We start from the raw sequence: 13380 nt of genomic DNA, 5'->3' as shown, positions 1-13380 counted from the left end.
AAGGAAAACAATTTCAGTAAAAACAGCAAATGGTCATTTTAATATCATCTTCACAATATAAAAAGCCTGTTCAAATCAACTTTTGAATGATGTTGAAATAAAACTAAAATAAATTATATAAAGAACTCTCACACATGGACGAGAAAATAGTAAGACCCTAATAAAGAATTAGGCAAAAGACAAAACAGACAATTCATACAAAAAGAAATACAATTAATAAGCAAGTCAATGGAAAAATATTAATATTGCTATTAATCAAAGAAATGCAAATTAAAGCAACAGTGGAGCACCATTTTCCAACTACTAAATTAACAAATATTGTTTCTCAATAAAAATACTCAGTGTTGGTGAGGTCGTCATGAAACCATACACATATATTTCCGGTATCAAGGTAGAGATACATAAATATTTAAGCCATAAAAATGGAATTTACTTGTGCAAAAAAAAAAAAACTTTAAAAACAGAAAAACAATAAGCATGAAGGTGTTTACAACGGTGTTACATTTTTTAATAAAAATGTCAATGATTATCTCTGTCAACCTACACTTCTTCCCGGGAGCTGTGCCGTATTCCCTGACCTGCTGCTTGCCTACCTTCAGGTACCCCAGTTTTTCTCCTGAGCGTGTGCCTGTCACTGACGTGTCCCTTGTCTTTAGCACAGAGCCAGGTGCATAGCAGGGGTTTAGTAATTATTGAATGAATGAATGAGTGAACGAATGCGTGAATAAATTGATCAAATGAATCCATGTTAAAAGGTAGCAGATTGCGTTAGTATGGCTCTTAATGAAATATGAACATATTAATTTGCTAATTATGAAAATTATGTTGCAACTCGGAAAATGCTTCAGGATAGCAGTGCAAAGTGAGGGAAAAAACAGAATACATAATTGCACATATATTATGATTGTAACTAGATAATAGTTGTAAGCACATGGACAAACCCTAGAAGATAATATGTAAATTTAATAATGTTTTTTGTTGGAGTCATGGGATTATGGATGTTTCAGTCTTTTTTTTTTCAAAAGCATATTAATTTTTCTCTTTTTACAATTATAAAAAGGCAAGGGGAAAAATTCACAGGCCTTGAATCAGAACAGTTGGGTATCAGCAGCGACTCGACTATTTAATAGCTTTTTGGACAAGTTACTGGAACTCTTTGAGCCTTGGTTTTCTCGTCTATTAAGTGGGGACTATAATAGCTACCTCTCAAAGCTGTTTGTAAGGTATAAATAGCCTAATGCATGTGAAAGGATTTTATAAACTATAAAGTGCGATATAAAAGTGACACCATTATTACTAAAGTAGCCTCTGTTGTCCTAAGAGAAATAAGCTTTTTATTTCCTCCAGATTGTTTACATTTAGTCATTTACATACAATGCCAAAACAACTCCAAAGTCATTGAAACACACGACCCCCTGTGTCTCACAAGCTAACGCCGAACAGGCCCTCGACACCGGCCCGGCAGGCACGAGGTGATTCCAACTGGGTAGAAGGGGCCCATGAGACGCTGGGAATAAATGAGACATAAACTCCAAGTGAAAATCTTTCCCCAGGTAACCAAAAAAGGAAAGTCACAGAAAATCCATCACTGACTTTCCAATGTTAATTATTTAATTTTCAAACACCAAAAAACTATGAAAGGGAAGAGTCTCCCTCCCATTTCTTTTTTTTTTTTTTTTTAAAGATTTTATTTATTTATTCGACAGAGATAGAGACAGCCAGCGAGAGAGGGAACACAAGCAGGGGGAGTGGGAGAGGAAGAAGCAGGCTCTTAGCGGAGGAGCCTGATGTGGGGCTCGATCCCAGAACGCCGGGATCATGCCCTGAGCCGAAGGCAGACGCTTAACCGCTGTGCCACCCAGGCGCCCCTCCCTCCCATTTCTGTCCCTGATGGCCCCAGTCCTCTTGCTCCCATATGCTGACTATTACTACTTTATTATGGGTCCTTCTAGGATATTTTATGCCCATGTAAGCAAACGTAAGTGTTCATTTTTTCCTTTTTAAAAAAATGTAACTATATATTGCATAGTGGTACATAAAGAGGTTTCCTTATTCTTTCTTTCACAGCTGTGTGCTATTCCACTGAATAGATGTGGCTTTATTTATTTATCAGGCCCCTTGGAACGCATATCCAGATTGTTTCCAATCATTTGCTCCGCCCTCTGAGAAAGGCAGGTTTCATTCAGCCTTGAGCAGTGACAATGAGACACGTGGGGAAATGGTGCAGAGCGACCCCAACCTAGAGAGCCCACTTGCTCGCTTCTCTTTTGAACAATTGGACAGGCCTTTGGAATTTGCTCAGTTATTTTTCTTGCCCTGGATCAAAACCACATGATTGGGAGAATCTATTTCAGTTATCTGTTTTCTTAAAAGTCAGTGTAATGCCATAGTTAAGCCTCTAAAGCCAGACCACCTGGGTTCCAGCGCTGGCTCTTCCCACTTACTATTCAAATTCTCTCTATCGCAAAGTAGGGATGATACTAGGATATACCTCACAAAGTTTTATAAGGTTTAAGTGAGTTAATATCCCTATCAGTGGCTCTTCCAGCATCTTTCAGAGGGTATCTGGGAAGGAGCAACCAAAACAATAGAAGGTGTCCTTATCTCAAGAAATGATGCCCTAAATCAGTGGTTCTCAAAATGTGGTCTGTGGACCAGTAGTATCACCTGGAAATGTGTAAGAAATGCAAACCTACTGAATCAGAAATTCGGAGGGTGGCACCCAGCAATCCGGGTTTGTAATAAGCCTTCTAGCTAATTCTGATGCATGCTATGGTTTAAGAACTATTGTTCTAAAATGTAGGGTTTGGCAGCCGAGGGTGGTTTTAAAACATTCAGATCACAGAACACCTAAAAATCATGCTCTTTGTGGGACACCATGAATTAGTGACATAGAATTCCATGCATTTTACTAGTGGAAAATATGCCCATATGATTCGTACGCCATTTTTTTTCATCTCAAAATATATATGTGGAATTGTTTTCTTTTAAATCACATTTCCAAAGTTTTTGTTTAGTTTCTGTTGTGTTAATAGATTACATAATAGCAGGTATCAATATTTAAATAAAAATATAGAGGAGAAAATTCAAAACTGAAAAAAAATTCTAATTTTTAAACTCACTCTATAATTATAAAATGAGACTTAACCACTATGATTTAATTTTCACCATTTTTTTCATCTGTGTGTTCATGCAGCAAACATTTACTGAACACTGACTACGTTGTCAAAAATGTGCTGAGTGCTTGGAATTCTAGTGAATAAGACGGGCAGGACGACTATATGACCTATCCATTGATCTTGCATATGATCTATCTACAGAAAATCACAGTCCCATTTGTCCATATTTTTATGCTATTGGGCAGAGTTTCTAGAAGGAAACAAGCCATTGCTGTCCCTGTTCTCCCTGGATGCAGCACAATGGTTTCTCCAATGAAGAAATGCTACTATCCTGTAGCAAAGACCAAGGGTATCAAATAGGTCTGAGGTCAATTTCAGCCAGCTGGCAAGGCTTCCCTGGAGCATTACTTGGAGAAAGATTATGAGACAATATTCTGGCTGGGCAGGAAATACTGCTGTGCTCACAAAAGAAAGGAGAACCAACATAAGAGTTTTTGATTTGCAACCCTTGGAGAGTGTAGCCTTCCTTTTTCTTTGGGATATGAGAGGATATTTCTCAGCATTTCTTGGATTATAAAATGGTACCTTTTGCCTTGTCTCCCCCTGAGGCTAATATTTCTCCTTTCCCCTTGCACTTTCCTTCTCCAAGAGCCATTGGGAATGGCCTGGTCAAGTTCAGAGACAGCAAACGGTGGTTCCCGATGTCAAATATATTAGCATGGGATGATTTTCTCTGTGTTTGAGCTGAGAGGCTCGAGTGCCCAGCCCTGTTACTTTCCTCGATTGGCTTCAAAACACCTGGCTTGCTTGTGAAGTAGTGTGAAGCAGCGGGATTTGTTTTCCTGAATAAGAGAGCACACACTTCCCCCTTTGCTGCCTGGTTGGTGTTACACAGATGTGAACAAATGGCTCTTCGCCTTCCACCTCCTTGTCAACCAACCTCTTGGAATAAACATCAAGATGACTCCCACTGCAAGCTTCGTGCAAGAGAGTACAGAGCAGACAAAGTGGGCATTATGTCAGGAATTTAGTGGTTGGGCTGGTTCTCCATTTGCTCGACAATTAAAAAGGTGTGTATGGCATTTCTAGATTACTCTTTATTTGCTTACATGGCTTTCTTACAAAAAAATCATGAATCCCTATTAGGATCCATTAGGTTTATAGCTCGAGGGAAGTTTGAACCAGATCAGTCTGGCTCCTATGGTCTGCTGGAGCTATAATTTGGAATGTGTGGTGCAAAAAACCTGTTCCATGCTTTAAGAGATGACAAAGACCCTGGAACTCCAAAGATTTTTTTTTTTCAACCAATTTTCTTCAAGAAGAGCCAATATGGAAACATTCCCAGGAGATTTCTCCATTAGCTCTATTGAGAATAAATGGAGATTATATTTATCCTGATTTGCTGAAGACATTAGAAATCATTGTTCTCTTCCCCTAAAAATTTTTTTTCTTCTTCTAATATTTTGCTTCTTTATTCAAATCCAGCCAAGCTCACGGAGTTTGCTCATCACCAGACTACTTGCAGATATTACTTGGATCTCCTTTTCCTGGCCTTCCTTACTCTGTATTTCTGTTTTCTGTGTAAGTTTCTTGAGGTGCCTCAAACATACTGTCTTTAAGCTCTTGTTTTATTTTTCTTTATACTCATGAAAAATATGTTCTGGGGCCATCTAATTTTAAACCCTACCACAAAATGATGCTTTACAACCTTTATAAAGTTGCAAACTGGGAATCAAATCAATGTTTCCCATAAGACAATTAATTGTAAAAACCTGATTGATTCTAATTTTAGACCACTGTCGCATCTGATTCACAGATGGCTGTCAACTAACCCTAATAATAATGGAGAGGAAGAGAACTGTGTGTTGAATTAAATCACAGATGACTGTTTTTTACAATAATATCAATTTCCTTCCCTCTCCAGAATGCAGAACTAACACTGAAGCATAAAATTGACAGGCTTGCTTTTATATTGTTTTTCTTCCCATCTTCCTTTGGGAAACAATGAGCAAAGGCAAAGGGGGGGAAAAGAGACTAAAGGACGAACATCAAGATACGTGAAAATGCCATGAACTATCCCTAGAGAGTAAATCAATCAATCAATCAACCAACCAACCAACCAACCAACCAACCTGGCTTTTGTTGGGACTTTCAAGATTGTGAGCATAATATGCCATGTCCATTCACTGGCTCGAAGCAGTTTTTACAGTCAGTTATAAAATGGAAAGTAAAGGTTCGTTGTGAAACAGTTGGCACATATTTAACAAAGGTAAGACAAGCTGGCACCACTATAATTTATACCCATTAGCATGGGGTTCAGTGGTGATCTTATGGTAGAGGGCACAGCTAATAAAGAACTTCAAAAGAAGAGAGAACAAATTATGAAATGTTGATTGGTGTAAGCAGTTTACATTTTCAGCCACGGTGAAACCAAATTTAAATTGCAAAGATTCGCAGATATCACTATTAGTTCATACAGATAACCCAGCAATTCTTTAAATGGATACAGATTTCACACAATGAGTTTTGCCATAAAAAAGAACTGTTATATCTAAAATCTACACTATTTAACTTTGAAAGCACTTAAGAGAGGTTATCTGCCAAATCTACACTTGTAAAGATTTCCCTTGTGAAGACAGAAAATAACTGGATCCCTTTGCCTTGGAACAACCCTCCATATTTCTAAAAATGAGAAACTGACTCCTTAATCCTTACTTTTACAGGTGAAACAACTGCATCCCCACCAGCTTTTTCTTGAAAAACTCATTTTCCATATCCTTGGTTACTTGGTTACTTTTCTCTGGCTCTTCTCCCCACTCCCACTTTTCTCTTAAAAAAAAAAAAGTAGGTAGGTCTCAATAAAGATTCTTCCAGACCTCACCCAGAAGCACTCCCACTTGTCACTCTTGTGTTTTTTTGTCTTTAGTTTGGGCAATTCCATTAAAAACATAACCAGACACTTTTAAATTCCTGACAGAAGAGATCTGAACACAAATCAAAGATGACAACTAAACCTCTAAAATTATAATAGCACTAATCCCTCTATTTAGTGTATGGAGGGTCTGCAGACCACATGAGCTCCCCTGAAGGACATGCCGTTTACCTGGGAACCAGCTGCTTTACTATGAAATAGGCTCTGTGCTCATCTGAAGTCTCACGCCAAGAATGTACTGTAGCACACAACGTCAAAAGGGGCAAGCAGAATGCTGCGATCGGGATACTTAAATCGGTTGCTTTTTAGTGCATTATTTTAGTCGTGAGAAAGTTGGATAAGTCAAGCTCTTTCTGAAACCCCAGAGATCAAAGAGAATTCAGTTAAGCGCAATGCTTTGAAGAGCAACAACTATACTATTCTTTACCAGAAGTTCTGTGAAATGTAGGTTTGGCACATTTATTTCCGTAATTCTTCTGCACATTTCAAATGCCAAGGAAATCTGTTTAAAAATACAGATTTGGCCATTTAAAACTTACGTGGCCTGGCATTTTGTTTCAGGACAGCAGATTACACCATGGTGCAAACTGAAGGTGTAGCCTGATATTATTTACGAAGCATCACAATGGCCATCAGCCCTACCTCTCGAAAGTTATGGAAGAAATACACACAACCGTGAGATGCTTGGTAGTCAAACCAAAACAGAGATTTTCTTTTGTTTAACCAGAGGGAGATACTTCGGAACTGAAAGGAATGCTATAAATCCAAAATTCATCAACCCCTATCTACTTCTTTTTTTTTTTTTTTAAGATTTTATTTATTAGACAGAGAAAGAGCCAGCGAGAGAGGGAACACAAGCAGGGGGAGTGGGAGAGGAAGAAGCGGGCTTCTCGCTGAGCAGGGAGCCCAATGCGGGGCTGGATCCCAGGACCCTGGGATCACGTCCTGAGCCGAAGGCAGACACTTAACGACTGAGCCACCCAGGCGCCCCCCATCTACTTCTTTATCACGTGTCCTTTGGCGCGATCCTGCTCCAAGTGTGGCGCCCACACCAGCACTGCGAACGTCACTTAGCAGCAGGTTAGAAACACAGAACCGCGGGCCCTACCTCAGATTTACTACATCCGCAATTTAACCAGATGTCCAAGGGTCTGTATATACATTAAAGTTTGGGGAACACCGCTTCACAGATGACTTTTTAGAAGGAAATTTTAGCTGTAGAATGGTATCATCCTCTTAAGCTCCCTCTCCAGGAAATTAGGAGCGCTAATTTAACAAAAATAGGGCAACTACAAATCTCTTGCAGAGCCGCCCGCAGAGCCCTCCATCTTTGGAATCACAGGATGGCCTACTTCACCCGAAAACTACGACCAGGGGGAAGAAAGAGTTAAAAGATGGCTCTTGGCAAAACATCAGATATTCCCTTCCATGTCTTACCCTGTCTAGTGAGGAATCTCCCTAGAATCAGCTTCTTTATTTTACACACTTTCTACCATCGAGAGTCTAGAAAAACTTCAAAGGAGAACCAGGTGTGCTAAGATTAACAGGTGTTTATTATTATAATTAATTTAACTGAAAGAATTTAGTTCCGTAGCAGTCCCGAGGAGATTGTGAACCCTACTGGAAGAGTAAGCAGCCTATATTCATACTCAGCAAAGATCAGCTCTACCCTACAACTCACAGCAAACTGATCTTTTAAAAGGGTGATGCAAAGGGAGAAGATTCTGTTACCAAAAGTTGAAGGATAGAACTGTGGGGATCTAACTCAAGGTGAATTGCCTTTCTTTGAGATGCTGAATGACTTCCAAACCCGCCTGTGGTTTAGTTTTCCCCCATGGAGAGAACATTTTAGGAGTAGTGGCATAGTTTCTGATGGAAAAGGGCAGATATCTAAAGACGAGGTTTCAAAGGATATGGGAAATAATTTCTCACAATTCTGGGTTATTTTCACTGGGGACCCAGCAGCAATCGGCCATTCTTGCTAGTTCCCCAGCCTATCCCTTTCCAGAAAGTACTTAGGTTTTTGGGGTTTTTTTTTAGATTTTGTTTGTTTTATTTGACAGAGAGACAGAAAGAGAGAGAAAGAGCACACAAGCAGGGGGAGGGGCAGAGGGAGAGGGAGAAGCAGGCTCTTGACCGAGCAAAGAGCCTGATGTGGGGCTTGATCCCAGGTCCAGGTCTTGATCATGACCCGAGCCAAAGGCAGATGCTTAACCATCTGAGCCACTCAGGCACCCCAGTACTTAGGTATTTTAAGGAAATATGCTCTTAAATCTCTTTCTTAATTTTTTTGAAGACATGTGCTCTTAAATCTCTTAATTTTTTTGCTCAGCCTGTGTCGTGTAGCAGCGTCTGAAGAGAGTAGTGGGAAGACAAGTACTACACATGACTCCTTAGAGTAGTGCTGCCTGAGAAGTGGGCCGAGGTCAGCAGAATCTGAAACATCTGTAGTGCCTGTTCAAACACAGGCTCATGAATGTCCAGATCGAGCAAGGCAGAATCCGTGGAAGTTGGGTCTTAGAATCTACATCTTGAACAAGCTCCTGGGCGATTTTTTTGCATGTAAATTACTGCTTACAGCTTAAAATCAGTTGAATTTCGGACTACGAGAGCACTCCAGCCTGCAGAGTATTCCGTAACTATCTCCAACATTTAGTCTGGGGTTTGAGTGAGTCTGAGGTGTCTTACGATCTTGAGGAGTCCCAACCCAGCCTAGGTGATTTCTCCGCGTTAGAGGAAGAATCAAAGTCTATCAGGGAATCCCCTGATACACTGAAATGGTTCCCTGGTGATTTAAATTGTTGCTTGGTGGATCTCCAACCCAGGTTCTCTCTGCCCAGCTACAAGATGTTTCCATAAGCATGTTCTCGCAAACTGTGGGAACAGAACGATCGCTGCAAGAAGGAAGTGGTATGTCAGCTAGACAGATGTGGAAACCCTGAAAGTTTCGCCTGGACTTCCCAGGAACATACAGGGTTCCAGTTAGGTTTCCAGATAGTCCATGCCTGAACTCACCTTGCAACTGACTGGTCCTCTCTTGCGTTGTTTCAGAATGTGCACCAGAATTGTGCTTTCATTTCCTAATTTCTACACTGAGAAATGAGTAGGTTTAAATTTTCTATCAGTTCTGGTCGAGAGAAGCTATTCACCAAGCTCTAAATTCCCTGCGTTCTTATCACGTTATTGGTGTTTCTTTTGTCTTTCCCCGGTAGAAAGGGAACATTTATATGAATAGGAGAAAACGAAGGTTATCCAGAAAGAAAGCCATTATAATCAATGTTCTTAAGTGAATATTAATGCCTATTTTAATTTAAGCTTCAAAGACAACAAGCAAATCAACTAGTACACGTTTTAAACCACTTCTACAGTAAAAGTGTTTTTGTTCTTTTCAGATTCTCTATTTCTTGTCAACATAAGTTGAGTCTTCCACTGAAATCAGCAATGAGGTAACAAGATTTCCGGCAGGGTTTTCCCATTAACCTATACACCCAGCCTGGATTCATAAGCCATCATCTGGACACCTACATATTATGATCAATAGTTAACTGTCTCATGATTCACTTAATGTGAGATTTTCTCTTTGAGGTCTTGTATTTTTTTAAAAATACACAAAGAATAAAGTTTCGCTTCAAAGGAGTAAGAAAAAGAATGTTATGCTTAGCCCAAGAACTAAATGATTTCCACCCTCACAAGAAGCAGACGACCACAGGTATGTGTCCAGGCTTCTGTTAGGCAGGTATCAACTCTTCTCCCCTAAAATGACTGATTTTTGTCCCTATACACTACTCAGAATTAACTATACTCAGAATGAGGAAGCTTGGCATTTGCATGACAGGAAGTAAACACAGGAACTTTGAGGGACATATAGCCACTCTCACTTATATCTTAGCCCTTTACTCTTTGTGCTCTCCATATCATTGATATGCAAACAGATTTATTCTGGATGACTCAAAAAAAATTTTAGTTACCTCAATGAGCTATTTATTTAGTACTTGGTGTTTCTGGATCTGATGTGTCCAAATAACTGGCCGATTCATTTAGGATATTTTAACAGAACTTTGTGTGTTTAAGTGACAAAAGGGGAAATGGTGTGGGATAGCTAGCCAGAGGTAGGGAAAATGGCTCTTTTCAATAGAAGCTTTTTTTTGGTTTGGTTGTGTTTTCAACATAAGCACACGTGTACAATCAGACGGGAGCGAAGAAGCTGCTGTCTGAGCACTAATGACGCTACGTGGAGACAAGGCTATTCCAAGTTCACACAAAGGTGTGTCGTTCTCACTGGTCATCAGTTCCTGAAATTACTAAGGGCTTCTCTGCCCTTAATTTCCTAAAGGATTGGTAGGAAATAAAATCGAGGAATACCACTCTTCAAATAAGTTGTGTGATTTGCCTCAAGTTACCTAATAATTCCCTGACGACCCTAGATTAAAACTCAGAATATAGAAGGGCCCGGGAAGAGAGCATAGAGTGTGTTCTCTTATGAAACAGGATCTCACACCATTCTTACAAGTATCCTGTGAGGTAAGTTTTATTTCCATGTTACAGGTGAGGAAATAGGGACTTGACGTCGGTCAGGTGGCTACCGTCACGCCGTTGGAAAAGACCAGAACCAGGAATCAAACACAAGCCGTCTTTCTTTAAAGCTCATGTGCTTTAAGCTCCAAATCTAGTGTCAACCCAAGTGTAATGTGCTCACCACCCTCCGGTGGTACAAGGAAGAAAACTAGCCCAGTAGTTCTCAAACTCTACTCTGACGAGAATCCCCTGCGAAGCTCCTTAAACTGCAGAACCCCACACCCTTCGAGAGCTTCTGAGTCAGCACCACCCAGGTGGTTCTGAAGCAAGCATTCTGATGGGTCTCACCGTGAGAAACGCACTAGGGATGAAAATGTAATTAGCACGACAAACCCACTTCACAGGCATTTCCCTTTTCAAATAAACTTACGTAAAAAAAAAAAAAAAAAAAAAGCAGGAGCAGAAGACTTTAAATTCACCCATTATTTTTAAAATTTCACTTTATCTAAAGAAGAAAATGTCAAGGAAATGATCGTGGAGGTGGTGGCAGACCTGTCAGAGATTGTCGAGGTGATTCTCTAACAACTGAGTTATCAGGCGCACAGCCTGTGACCGCTACTCAGACATAGAACCTTGCCGGCCACCCAGCAGCCCCTCAGTGTGCCCCTCAGTGTGCCTCAGCCCAACATAGCCCCCTCCCTTCAAAAATAACCACTACCTGAGATTAAGAGCAATTATTTCTTCGTAATTCTTTCTAGTTCTCTCGTCCAAGTGTCCATCCTGAGAGATGGTCATTTAATCTTGCCCATTCTTTAAAATCTGGCATATATTTTCAACCTCGTTTGATCTACTAGTTATCTTCCCCCCCTTATAATTTATCTTTTGAAAAAAAAAACATCTCACATTGAAGTTTCCCACAGACTGGATATTGCTGATTGCATGCCCTTGGTGCAGTTCATTTTGTTTCCCTGTCCTTGATACTTCCTGCAGATCGGTAGCTGGGCCCAGATCCTGACCAGATTCTGTTCTGCAAAGCTCTAGGTGGTGTTTTCTTCCATCAAGTGGCACATGATGTCTGATGCTCACTCCTTTTTGATGTAAGCAAGCCGCTGACTCCATGCCTGGGTCTATTAATTCATTAGATGTTATAAAATTGGGACGTTCTAATTGTATCATTTTATTTTCGTTTGTTAGCTCTACTAATTTCATAAGGAGATACATAGTGGTATGGTTCACAAAGGAAAGGCAGATAAATGCTTGACTTTTTTACCTACCCAGTTTTTAAAGCAATAAATTGGTCCCTGTTATCTTCAGAAGGTGACCAGCTCCTGCTATATATAAATATATATACTTATGAACTCACAGATTTCAACATATTTAATGGATTTCAAGCCTTGGCAATTCTTATCCATTTTGAAACTCTAATGATCATTGGAAGCCTTGTCTTCAAGGTGGTTCACAAGTCCATTAGACATGACCCTACTAGTCTTTGATAGCTTCTTGGCTATCTGGTATTACAAGATCTTCCAGGCTCATCTTCTATGCCTCCTGCCCCAGACTTGGCATCAGCCATTTCCCAAGAAGTCCTGGCTTCTTTTAGAGGAGAATGGTATTTCAAGACCACATCTAGGCCCTAGGAATACGCATTGTTTCTGAGCTGGTTATCGTTTCTAAACCTTTTCAATGAACAGAGCTAAGAAATACACGCACCATATATGCACATATGTTTTTAAAAATACAATACCTCATAGATTCACACTACAATACGAATCTAGGACAACAAGATTTTCACAGGGCTCACGGGACAATAGTTCTCGAGTTCTTCCAGGTTGATTACAAATTTTGTGCCCCTTTTTACATGAATATCAGTTTTGCTACATATAAAATCTTGGTACACATTTTCTTTCCTTGAGCGTCTTTATTTTATACCATTTTCTTCTGGCAAAAAGCATTGCTGTTGAAAAGTCTGGTGACAACCTAACTGGATTCCCTTAGATGTCATTTGCTTTCTTTGTCCATACACACAAAGGTTTAGGAATTTTTTTAAGTTCAGTAATTTTATCTTTCCTTTAAAGTTCAATAATTTTACTTTTCCTTTAAAGTTCAGTTATTTTACAAGAATTGTTCTTGGTATTGGTCATTCTAGGTTGATACTCTAAGGTTCACAGTGTGCTTTGTAAAATATTTCTTTTTTTTTTTTCCTCCTGTTTCAGAAACATTTTCTGGAATTTCAGTATTTGTTCTATTCCTGTGCATTGGTTTTCTTCTTCAGGAATTCCCGTTATCTTCAGGTTTTATTTTCTCTGCCTATCTTTAAATATCCGCCTTGTTATTTTGAATCTTTTTGATTTCTTTCATCATTTATTTTTGAACTTTAAAATTTTTCTCCTTTTCGCCCTCTGCTTCTTTACTTGTATTTCTTCTAATTTAGTCTTCACTTTTTCTTTCATTTTAAATTTTTGACCCCTATTTCCTGACTTCTGAGTTTTTCAAAGTACAATTGTTATTTCATGTTTTTAATAATGTTCTTGAAATATTTAGCTTGTTTTGAAATAGCACATTATAGCTTTTTATCTTTTTTTACTTATGTCTTTCTGGTATGATTTATTGCCTGTAGAAATGTTATTCTGCTCTCAATCTCTTTTTTCCTTTCAATAGTTTCATATAGAATTTGACCTTAAAAATTTCCTGCTGCTATTCTTATGTAAAATTAATTTTCCTGAACTTTTCGGAAGGGTTTTGGTTTGTACAAATTTTCTAACCTCACAGAGATCTCTCTTCTGTCATTTTTGTAGATGATTGAAAATATATACA

At 39.2% G+C, this 13380-nt stretch overlaps 1 long non-coding RNA gene across 1 annotated transcript in view; it reads right to left on the bottom strand.

Annotated features, from left to right (window-relative positions):
• Positions 1-815: 815 nt before the first annotated feature.
• Positions 816-13380, bottom strand: part of LOC103661730 — a 102556-nt gene continuing 89991 nt past the window's right edge. The window contains exon 8 of the long non-coding RNA XR_005833856.1: positions 816-1507. This is a non-coding gene — a long non-coding RNA (uncharacterized LOC103661730). The remainder of the gene's footprint in view (positions 1508-13380) is intronic.

This window comes from Ursus maritimus, unplaced genomic scaffold (genome assembly GCF_017311325.1).
Source record: "Ursus maritimus isolate PB19 unplaced genomic scaffold, ASM1731132v1 scaffold_11, whole genome shotgun sequence".
Classification (NCBI taxonomy): Eukaryota; Metazoa; Chordata; class Mammalia; order Carnivora; family Ursidae; genus Ursus; species Ursus maritimus.
This window is presented reverse-complemented; position numbering and strand designations above follow the sequence as displayed.